Genomic DNA, 11,042 nt, shown 5'->3' with positions numbered 1-11,042 from the left:
TCAGACTCCTTCCTCAGGCTGCTCTTTCCCCTTCTTTGAGAGGAAAGGGAGAGCATAGCGGTGACAGGCGATGAGCTTTTTTAGTGCGGTAAATTAAACCTGCTGGACCTTCTGTAGTCAGCTGACTGGAAGAAACCGCAACTCGTTCGCCAATGTCCCAAAAATAGACTCCAGACTCCTATGTCTTTGCCTGTAGTGGCCTTCTTTTTGTCAGTATGAGGAAGAAACAAATCCCACCATCTGCCATGTGTCTTCCCCCTCCATCCCCAAGGGTCTAAACTTTCCAGTTATTAACAACATGGTCTAAAGGATTTGGTAACCCCCTCTAGGAGCTGAGGTGTGGTTTTTGGCAGGTTCTGTGTAATGGCCACCATCGCTGTGGGGAGGAAAGGAGATAAGTGAACCCTGTTCAACCCGCTTTATTTGAATCTGAACTTACTGGTCAGCTGAACCAGTTTTTTGTTTTCGCTTTCTGGCAGATATGTTGGTCATAAGCCTAGACAATGGAGGCCTCAATGAACAAATTAATGTCTGTGTGTGTATATACATATACATATATATATATATATATATATATATATATATATATATATATATATATATATATACATACACATATATATATCCAGTATATATATATATATATATATATATATATATATATATATTCTGGATATATATATGTGTGTGTATGTGTGGACATAGACGACAGGGTTGGAGGCACACCGGTTTATTGTAGAGAGTGGGCTAGGTGAATTTAGCCAGGGAGCAGATCGACATGTGTCATTACAAGGGCTCTTCCTCTGAGTGTGTGTGGGGATGGGGGCTTTGACTGTTGCTCGTTAGACCAACTAACGAGCAACAGGTATGCAGCCACTCTGATCATGGGCCCCCAAATACCTATACCTAGGTCAAGTGTGGCTGCTTAAACCACACCATCCCCACACCATAGTATGTATGTATGTACTGTATGTATGTACTGTATGTATGTATGTATGTATGTATGTATGTATGTATGTATGCATGTATGTATGTATGTATGTATGTATGCATGTATGTATGTATGTATGTATGTATGTATGTATGTATGTATGTACTGTATGTATGTATGTATGTATGTATGTATGTATGTACTGTATGTATGTATGTATGTATGTATGTATGTATGTATATATATATATGTATGTGACCCACGGCAGCAAAACCGGCTGTCTCAAGCATTTCTAAGATCGCCAAGAGCAGCCAAATAAGTTGAAACAACCTTTCTTGAAGGAAAATTCGATTTTTCCAGATTCGTGTTCCTTTGTGGGGTATTTTAATCTCTCAACTTCTAAACCGAGTTTGTTTTATAAATAATAGAAAAATGTTAAACCGTGGAGTTAAATATTCCCGTTAGATTATATGGGGAAATGTAGTTCACTTACCAAGACGCTGAATAGCGCTGAACAACGCCGATCGATCGTTACCTTTAAAGCGACCGTCCATGTGAAGATCATTCCTCCATATTCGATGTGATGTGTCACAATGTGAAATCGTTTTCAAAGAGTTCTGCCTTTAAATCGTACTACTTTTACACACACACAGAGAGACATCATTGTGGAGGGGGCGGGTACCAAAGTGTACCACCGAAGTCGTCACGCTGACATAATTTCCGTAAACAAGACGAGGATCCGGTTACACTTGTTTGTGAAAACTTTCTTCTCCTTGCTGTTATGGATTACAAGAAGCGGGTGGAGGAAGATCTAAATCATATCGTGGACTTTAATGTGAACCACTGGAGGAGACCAACGATACGCCTGTTGTTGTTACAACCGAAGAAGTTGATAACATAATGAAGTCTGTTGAGGTTGGTGTAGATTTTCAGAATTCAGATTTCAGACTCATATTATTAAAAGACTCTACATTTTGTTGTGTGGTCCATATTTATATTAACTCCAAAATAATTCAACTTTTATAAAACATGTTTTTTACTAGAAGAAGAACAGAGGAACAATCTTTAATCGTCACACCACACTACAACACATGCACGCACACACACACATGCACATGCTTTGGATGCTGGCCGGTGAAATGGTTCCTCTGCATTTAACCCATCCTGGCTTGTCCTTCCTCCGGGGGCACAGCCAGGAGCAGTGGGCAGCATTCGTGGACGCGCCCGGGGACCTGGTGACAAGTGTCCATCGCTGGTCAGACGATGATGTGTGCATGTTTTTGGTGGGGGTCCTAACTGACGTGAGGTGGAGGAAACCCCATGTGAGCACAGGGAGAACACGCAAACTCCACACAGAAAGGCTCTAGTGCTCTAGTGCTGAGGTTGCTGTGTAGTGTATTACTGCTCTGCTTATGTTATCTAGTATTGTAGTATTGCAACTTGGACTACTGGTTTGACTCTGCACATTTCACTGCTATTTGCTGATCTGCCAACAAGCTTGTGTTCAGACACACCCCCTATTCAGGTAAGTCCTCTCTTGTGTGGGCGTGCTCTTAGCCATGTGCAACCCTAATCACATGAGCAGCTGTATTCTATCACCTATTTATGGTCCTGCCCTTGAAGCATTAGCTTCAAGCGTTGGCCCATTTGTAGTCGCTCTCGTGTGAAGACGCACGTCTACCTCTGCACGTCAACCGAAGCAAGGACACCGAACAAGGCAAACCTGCCTTATTTTTTCTCACTCCATACAAAATGTGCTACTACCGCATCCCTACAACTTCAAGGTGACCCAGAAAGCCTCGTTATTCCATACGCCGATGCAATCCGGGTAACCTCAGGTCCCTGCAGCAAACATCTTCTGCAAAGATCTCCTTCTCTGTTGGCTTGTGGAATTGTCGATCTGCAGTTAACAAGGCAGACTTCATTTCTGGTCATGCCAACTACCTCTCCTTGGAGCTCCTTGCTCTCACTGAGACATGGATTAAACCGGAAGATAGCGCAACCCCGGCTGCACTCTCCACATACTACACATTCTCCCACACATCCAGACCATCTGGCCATGGTGGTGGGACTGGCCTGCTAATTTCCAACACATGGAAATTTAATCCACTGCTGCCTTAAAACAACTTTGTCTCCTTTGAATATCACGCCGTCTTGGTGACTGCTCCGGTGAAAGCCTATGTGGTCGTCATCTACCGTCCACCAGGACAACTAGGTGACTTCCTACATGAGCTTGACACCCTGCTGTCATCAATTCCTGAGCATGAGTGTCCCATGCTCGTCCTCGGAGACATGAACATCCACTTGGACGGTGCGAGCTCGGCTGACTTCCTGTCTTTTGTTCGCTCATTCGACCTAAGACAGGTCCCGACTCCACCGACTCACAAGGCTGGCAAAGAGCTTGATCTCATTCTTGCTCGGAGCTGTACCACGGACAACCTAAGGGTCACTCCTCTTCATCTCTCTGACCACTTCTTCATCCACTTCAATGTCCAGCTACCAAAACAACCCCCCACCTCCCCACCCATGGTTACTATACGCCGCAATCTCCGCAACCTGTCTCCCACCCACTTCTCCTCTGTGCTCTCCTCTTCTCTTCCGCCTCACGGCACTTTCTCTTCTCTACAGGTTAATGATGCCACTGACTCTCTCTGCTCCACCTTGAGCTCATGTCTGGATAGCCTGTGTCCACTATCCACCAGACCTGCTCGATCAACCCAGTTGCACCCTTGGCTGACTGACACCCTCCGGTCAACGCGCACTGACGTCAGAGCAGCCGAGAGGAAATGGCACAAATCCAAAACAATTGAAGATCTTGCAAGCTACCAGACACTGCTGTCCTCCTTCTCTTCCAGCATCACTGCTGCTAAGAAGGCCTTCTTCAACGATAGGATCAATGGTGCCACAGACACACGTAAGTTATTCGCCACCTTCAAGTCTCTGCTTTACCCTCCACCACCTCCCCCAGCTACTAACCTCACTGCTGACTGCCTTGCCTCCTTTCCTACTAACAAAGTGGCAGCCATCAGCAGCCAATTCACTCAACAACTTACTCACAACCTGTCTTCTCCAGCCCTAGGCACATCGTTCCCTGGTTTCACCCCCCTCGCTGAAAGTGAGGTATCTAAACTACTAACATGTAGCGGTCCTACTACCTGTCCGCTAGATCCGATCCTTTCTAACCTCCTTCAAGCCATATCACCGGCTATCACCCCGGCAATCACACATATGATTAATTCTTCCCTAACTTCCGGCACTTTCCCTTCCGCTTTCAAAGTGGCTTGGGTCGCACCACTGCTCAAAAAACCCTCACTCGATCCCAATCAAGTAGAAAACTATCGGCCGGTCTCTCTCCTCCCATTCCTTTCCAAAACCTTAGAGAGGCCGGTCTCTAGACAGGTTACAGAATACCTGTCAAGAAACAACCTTCTCGATACACTTCAATCTGGCTTCAAAAGTGGTCACTCCACCGAAACAGCTCTGTTGTCTGTGACAGAGGCCTTAAAACTGCTAGAGCTGCTGCCAAATCCTCGGTTCTCATTCTGCTAGACTTATCAGCTGCTTTTGACACTGTCTATCACAGCATACTCCTGTCCATACTCTCAAGTATGGGCATAACGGGCAGTGCACTTTCCTGGTTCGAATCGTACCTTACTGGGCGCTCGTTCAGTGTGACATGGCAAGGCCAGCTGTCTGTGCCTCACAACCTCACCACAGGGGTGCCCCAAGGCTCGGTGCTAGGACCCCTCCTCTTTGCCATATACACCACCTCACTAGGCCCGATCATCCGCTCACATGGCTTTTCATATCACTGCTATGCGGATGATATTCAACTCTATCTGTCCTTCCCACCCGACGACCCCACTGTCTCCACGCGGATCTCGGATTGTCTCGCTGACATATCTACATGGATCAAGGATTATCATCTTCAACTTAATCTGGCGAAAACGGAACTGCTGGTCTTCCCGGCCAAACAAGGTATTTATCACAACATTGATATTAAAATCGACTCTCTATCTCTTGTTCCTACCAAGGCTGCAAGGAATCTTCCTGTCATTATTTCATGACCAGCTGACATTCTCGGACCATGTTGCCGCCTTCTCCCGGTCCTGCCGCTTCGCACGACTCAACATCTGAAAAGTCAGGCCGTACCTGACCCAATATGCCACTCAACTGCTGGTACAAACCTCGGTGATGTCCCGTCTCGACTACTGAAACGCCCTCTTAACAGGCTTGCCGGCCTGTGCGGTGAAGCCACTACAGATGATACAGAATGTGGCGGCGCGACTGGTGTTCAACCAGCCAAAGAGGGCACATGTCACTCCGCTGCTCATCGAGCTCCACTGGTTACCTGTAGCCGCTCGCATCAAGTTCAAGTCTCTTGTGCTGGCCTACAGAGTGATTGCTGGGAATGCTCCCACCTACTTAAATGCTCTTGTAAGAGCACATGTTGCCCCCCGGATGCTGCGCTCGTCAAATGAGCGTCGCCTGGCTCTGCCGGCAATACAGCCACGGCAATCCAGGCTATTCTCATTTGTAGTTCCACGTTGGTGGAACGAGCTGCCAAAAATGACCGGAGCAGGGACCTCCCTCTCTGTCTTTAAGAAGCACTTGAAGACCCAGCTCTTCGGTGAGTACCTCCTCTCCTAACCTACAACTACTTAGCACTACCTAGCAGTATTTATTGTTACACTAATGTCTCTGTCGCAATGTAGCTTAAATGTTATTCTCCCTTGTAAGTTGCTTTGGATAAAAGCGTCTATGACGCTTGCTAAATGACTAAATGTAAAATGTAAATGTAATTTAGGAGATAGCCCGCCAGAGTACGGTAGCAACAGCGCCCCAGGCGGGAATCGAACCCAGGACCTTCTTGTTGTGAGGCAGCAGTGCAATGCACTGCTGGCGAAACTTTGAAGGTGATTATCTCAGAATCACAGTTTGCCACAACCTTGTCATTAACAAGTCATAGCTTTAAAAATATTTGCTTGATTTGCACTAGTGAAACCTTGTTTGGAAGCTCTGATTCTCCACTTTCAAATGATGCGAAGAAATAAAAGTCGAAAGCCGCCAAATGACCCTAGAGTATGTGGTGGGTCACATATTAGTATGTGTGTGTATATATATGTCGAGGGCATATGTATTTATATATACAGTATGTACATATGTCGAGGGCATATTAAAAACATGATTGCTCCCGAGTCCCCTCCGTCCCATACCTGTTCTAGGACGGACGGGACTCGGGAACGTACCCTGGCTCCAGTTACATTTGCAGTTAGAGAGTAAGTATATCATCAGTGTATGGATAACCCAATGATGTTTCCCCATTGTAGTTTTTCTAAAACTGAAAATTTCCCCGTGTTCCCTCAATTCTATGTTCCCTCATAAGAAGCATAATGTCCATGTGTTTGTTAGATGAACAAAAACGATCATAAAAACCTTCACTGAAAAGGCTTCTATACTTCTAACATACAATACAAGTGGGTTTGAAAAAGAGAGTTGGAAGCAACTTATCCATAGACACCATTTAAAATGTTCTGACTACGTATTGATTTTCTGATTATGTGTCATACTGTGAGTGAATAACCTCAGTTCTGACACACAGCATTTTAGATTTCCTCAGGGTTGCCAGGTCTGTGTGACAAAACCAGCTTGATGGCCAATCAAAGCCTGCCCAAAACCTGCCCAATACCCAGTACTTTTAATTACAACAAATGTATCTATGCTATTTGCTTTACCAGATACAACAACGATCCCCTAAAGCTTAATAACATTGATTACACCAAATCATTATCGTAACATGGGACTAACAGAAGTTAATATGCCTACATATTCTAGTCTCTGACTCATCTGCACCCACACTCATGACTATTTTTTGCTCTTTCCCCCAATCCATTGACACCGCATAATTTATGAAAATATATGAATGTTAATAATTAGAAAGTATTGTTTCCATCATCTCACATTCTGTTGTATATTTCTTCCCATATTGTGCCCACTTACCGTGCTGAGTATAATGATGAGGCTAGACAAGGAGCATGTGTGTTTGTGTATGTGGGCGTGTCCCATGGCCATGTGTGTACGTGCTGATCTGGAGTCAGTTTGATAGGAGTTGGGTAAAAATCAATTGTTTAATTGAAAATATGCATATTTATTTATAGATATTATTAATGTAATATGAGAAATTAATTTGCATTTGCAAAATTGTTCTACCCAACCACGGATAGCCGTGGACAAAACACTCAACCTTCTGCAAAACTTTAAAAGTAGCCCAATTCCACGGGAAAACCATGGACATGGCAACACTGGATTTAGTTTAAAGTTATCTTCATTTATTTTCCATCATTTGAGTTTGGTGTCTGGGCTCTAGTGCTCAACACTCTTGTACAGCAAACAAAGGCATACTTAGTGAGCTAGATATATAAGAGTGATGAACGTGATTCCCCCCATTGGATAGAAGAGTAGAGCCCAACATCTGGATGCAGCAAAGCAGGTAGGGCAAGAGGGACTGGCAGCTTAAATAGGCCAGCCGTCGAGTTGTCTGACAGAACTAGCTTATATTTTCAGAAGTTTCTTTGGGACGACTTGGAAACTTTTAAGAAAACCTCTGTTGAATAACGCTAGCACTGCAACTCGCATTGCTCTAGTGACAGCAATAAGACAATTTGTATGCACATGCATAATATTATAATGTTGACCCCGAACTTCCGCCAGTCCAAGTTTCAGTTTAGATGTTCAGTTAACAAGGCTCTACTGTATGTTAGAAAACATAATATTTATAATATTTTATAATTAATTTATAATAATTTATAATTTATAATTTATAATATCAAAATATGATACAAAGATGTTGGCTTTTTGGTGTGAAATCCAACTTTGTCACATTTTGTACAAGACATAGAGAGATCAGAAACAGAAGAAGAGAGTTAAATGAGAAGGTGTCCGCAGTAGAAAGTTTTCTATCATTTTAATTAAGGGGGTAAACAGGATGTGGGATCTTTTTTATCCCCAAATCCATTGGCGACAAGACAATATTCATTTTTATTTTGAGCAAACAGGATATTAAAATCTTTGTCCTCGTGAAATTGTTTTCGGCACGTACGAACGTTAGTGTCCCATATTAGTCTCGGAAATACAGCGGCTAGCGAGTTAGCCAGTGGATTGCAGCTGGGGATGTTTTTTTTCCCATTTGAACCGGTATGTAAATATACAAAAGTGAGAGTTTACTTTGTTTGTTTGATGAATTACAATTTCTTCTGGAAGTCAAACTGTGCATATAATGGGGCGAGTGGGGAGGACGACGACACAGACCGAGAAGATCAGATCAGAAAGAACAAAAGGAAAGGAGACGGCCCCGCTTAGTTAAAAGTGTTTCGCAGGCTCCTTTCATGTCGTTTGTAGGCATCAAACAAAGTAGAAACTCTTTACCTTTTTCTCGCACAAATAGACCAAAGCCGGGCTCCACCGTTTGATTCAATCACTTCAAATGGTGTAAGAGTTCCACCCGCTATGAAGGCTGTCATCCGAGACGCTTCGCTCATACCTTCCTAATATCATATCTTGCTTACAATACGGTGACAAACAAGGATGTAGACGTTATAGATACTTTCAGATGGCTCCTTCATTTCACCCTGTTAGTAAATGTAATTTGAAGGCCGCAGACCAGTGCAGGTGAGTATGTGATGTCACAGATTGACATTATGCAAGTAAGGTACTATGTGCAGCCAGCCGGTCATTATTGCAAAAAATAGCGGTGATCAGGGGTAACTTCGCGATAACGACTGGCTAGATGCACATTATCCCGACTAATGCACGGCTACTTAGTAAACAAAACAATACAGATGAAATATTAATTTGATAAGACTTCAGAACTGGTATGCCTGATTCAAGAGATGCCACCAAAAAAAAAACAGTCCACAACATCATAGCCAATTATTCACCATCCAAAAAAAATGCTGCCCTCCATATTACTGAGAAATTTACTTGAGAGTAGTAGCATTAGAATGTAAGCAGAGTAATAGATACAGGGACACTCCAGGCGGAAAAGTGGTTGCCCATGACAACAGTCATTATTAACACACAGTGCTTATTATTCATAAATAACTGACCTCCGATTGCTGCCATTGACCAATCAGAATAGAGAATTCCGCAGAGCTGTGTAATAATAATAATAATAATAATAATAATAATAATAATAATAATAATAAACCCTTTAACAACAGTTTAACGACCAGCGGCCATAGAGCAGGTGCTTGCGTAGCCCTGCAACGCTCTGTGCTTTAGAGATTATATTGACTCAGTGCTGCCGTAAGCACCTTCCCTGACAGATTATATGAATTAAGGCCTTATTATGGGCTCTGGCCAGAGCTGCAATGTACAGTACCAGCGATTTGTAATAAGGACAGAGCTGAGGTGAGTTGGCAGTGGCTGGCCTGATTACAGCAGCTGGGCATTGACAATAAAAATAACTATTGGCTAATCCGAGGAAAATACAAACAGTGAAGGGAAACACGAGCATCCCTATATCAGCCACTTTGTATTTGGACACGATGACCTGACACCTTTAGTTAAGAACTTGATTCTCTTGATTCTCCTCCAGCATTGCCGCGCTGAAAAGATTTGGTTAGCTTTGCATTTGGGTTTTGTAAGTTATATTGGGTGTTGTCCATTGAAAGCTCGTCATCAATAAAGTCATCAATAAATGTGATGATGATGCAGAAGTCAAACACAGATGGACTTGATTTTCTTCACATGAATCATTAATGTTTTTATATCATTTTTGTAGCAAAATGTTTTCACACAGAACAATTTGTCATTATGTATTTTTTTGTTGGTTTTTCTATTCGTCCTATAACCTTTTGGGAGAATCATGACTATGTAAAATATATGCTTACAGCATGTCGTTGCGTCCTTGGTCTTAGTGAGGCGACGAAGAACTGCCAAGTTGGTACGCCACAGTAAAGCACCTTCTCACTGTTTTGCTGAACAAAAAAAAAAAGCACTACGGCACAGTCCCCCCCACCCACCCACCCCCTCCTTTACATTCAAACTGAGTTTTCTTTTCGTACAAAAACGGCAATTTACAGAAGTACACCTTGAAAAACAGAAAAAAAAAAGAAAGAAAAAATGAAATTCCCACATGTTGTTGTAACACAGCAAAGACAAGTTGAGGAAGGCATCAAAATGTTTGAGTTTGACTTGTCCAACTTGTTTTTTTTATTTCTATCGTAGGTAGCTAAGGGTACAGAAATAGCCAACTCGGCGGGAATCACGTTACAACACATTGCCTACGATTAACGACGTAAAGTGTTGTAGGTGATTCAGCGCATTCGAACCACACAAAATGATTCGTCTTATGGAAACATGTGAAAATCAATCCACTTTAAATGACCTTTTAGCTCCAAATTGATTTGATTGATTGGTTGTCTCCCTCTCCTCCTTCTCTATCTGCCTACCATCCCAACAAAAGCTGCAGAGCCATCTTAATCAACTTTTAACATTCGCTCCCTTGCCTTAATTGATCCTGTCCGAATGATAAATCCAGATCGCGGCTCATACTAAATGTTTCAATTCATGGGCCCTGACTGATTTGGACAACAGCACAGTGGCTTCAAGGCGGAACATCCTGTTTACATCGGTGACCTTTCATAGCCGAAGGAGAATACAACACTAATGCTAACGAGAGGGGAGGTACGATGGTCAGAGACCTTCGGGTCAAAAGTTTTGCAGGGTTGAGTCGGAGATGTAGATGATCTGAAGGGTAAAGGTTTGGGGATATTTGGGTTTTACGACGCTCGGGTACTGCTTGCGAAATTGTGAAGTTGTCCAATGGTTAGAACCCATTATGATACATAACCTGAGGTAGACATACTGGCGGTCTGGCAATGGTGTTGCCTATTATTAGAGGGATTAGACCGTACGTTTAAAAGAGGATTTACACGTTAGGAGTCCAGGAGTATGTGTTTGTATGCATTTCCTTGACTTGTCATTGAGAATTACAACATGATCCTCTAGTTTGAATCTCTTCCAACCAATTTCACATCCAAAATAATAAATAGTAAAAATGATACAAAACCCGGAGGAAAATTAAAAAAATATTTTTTTTAATGCTTTG

This window comes from Zeus faber (assembly GCF_960531495.2).
Source record: "Zeus faber genome assembly, chromosome: 13".
In the NCBI taxonomy this organism is placed as follows: Eukaryota; Metazoa; Chordata; class Actinopteri; order Zeiformes; family Zeidae; genus Zeus; species Zeus faber.
The sequence above is the reverse complement of the archived record's forward strand: the minus strand, read 5'-3'. Positions refer to the sequence as shown.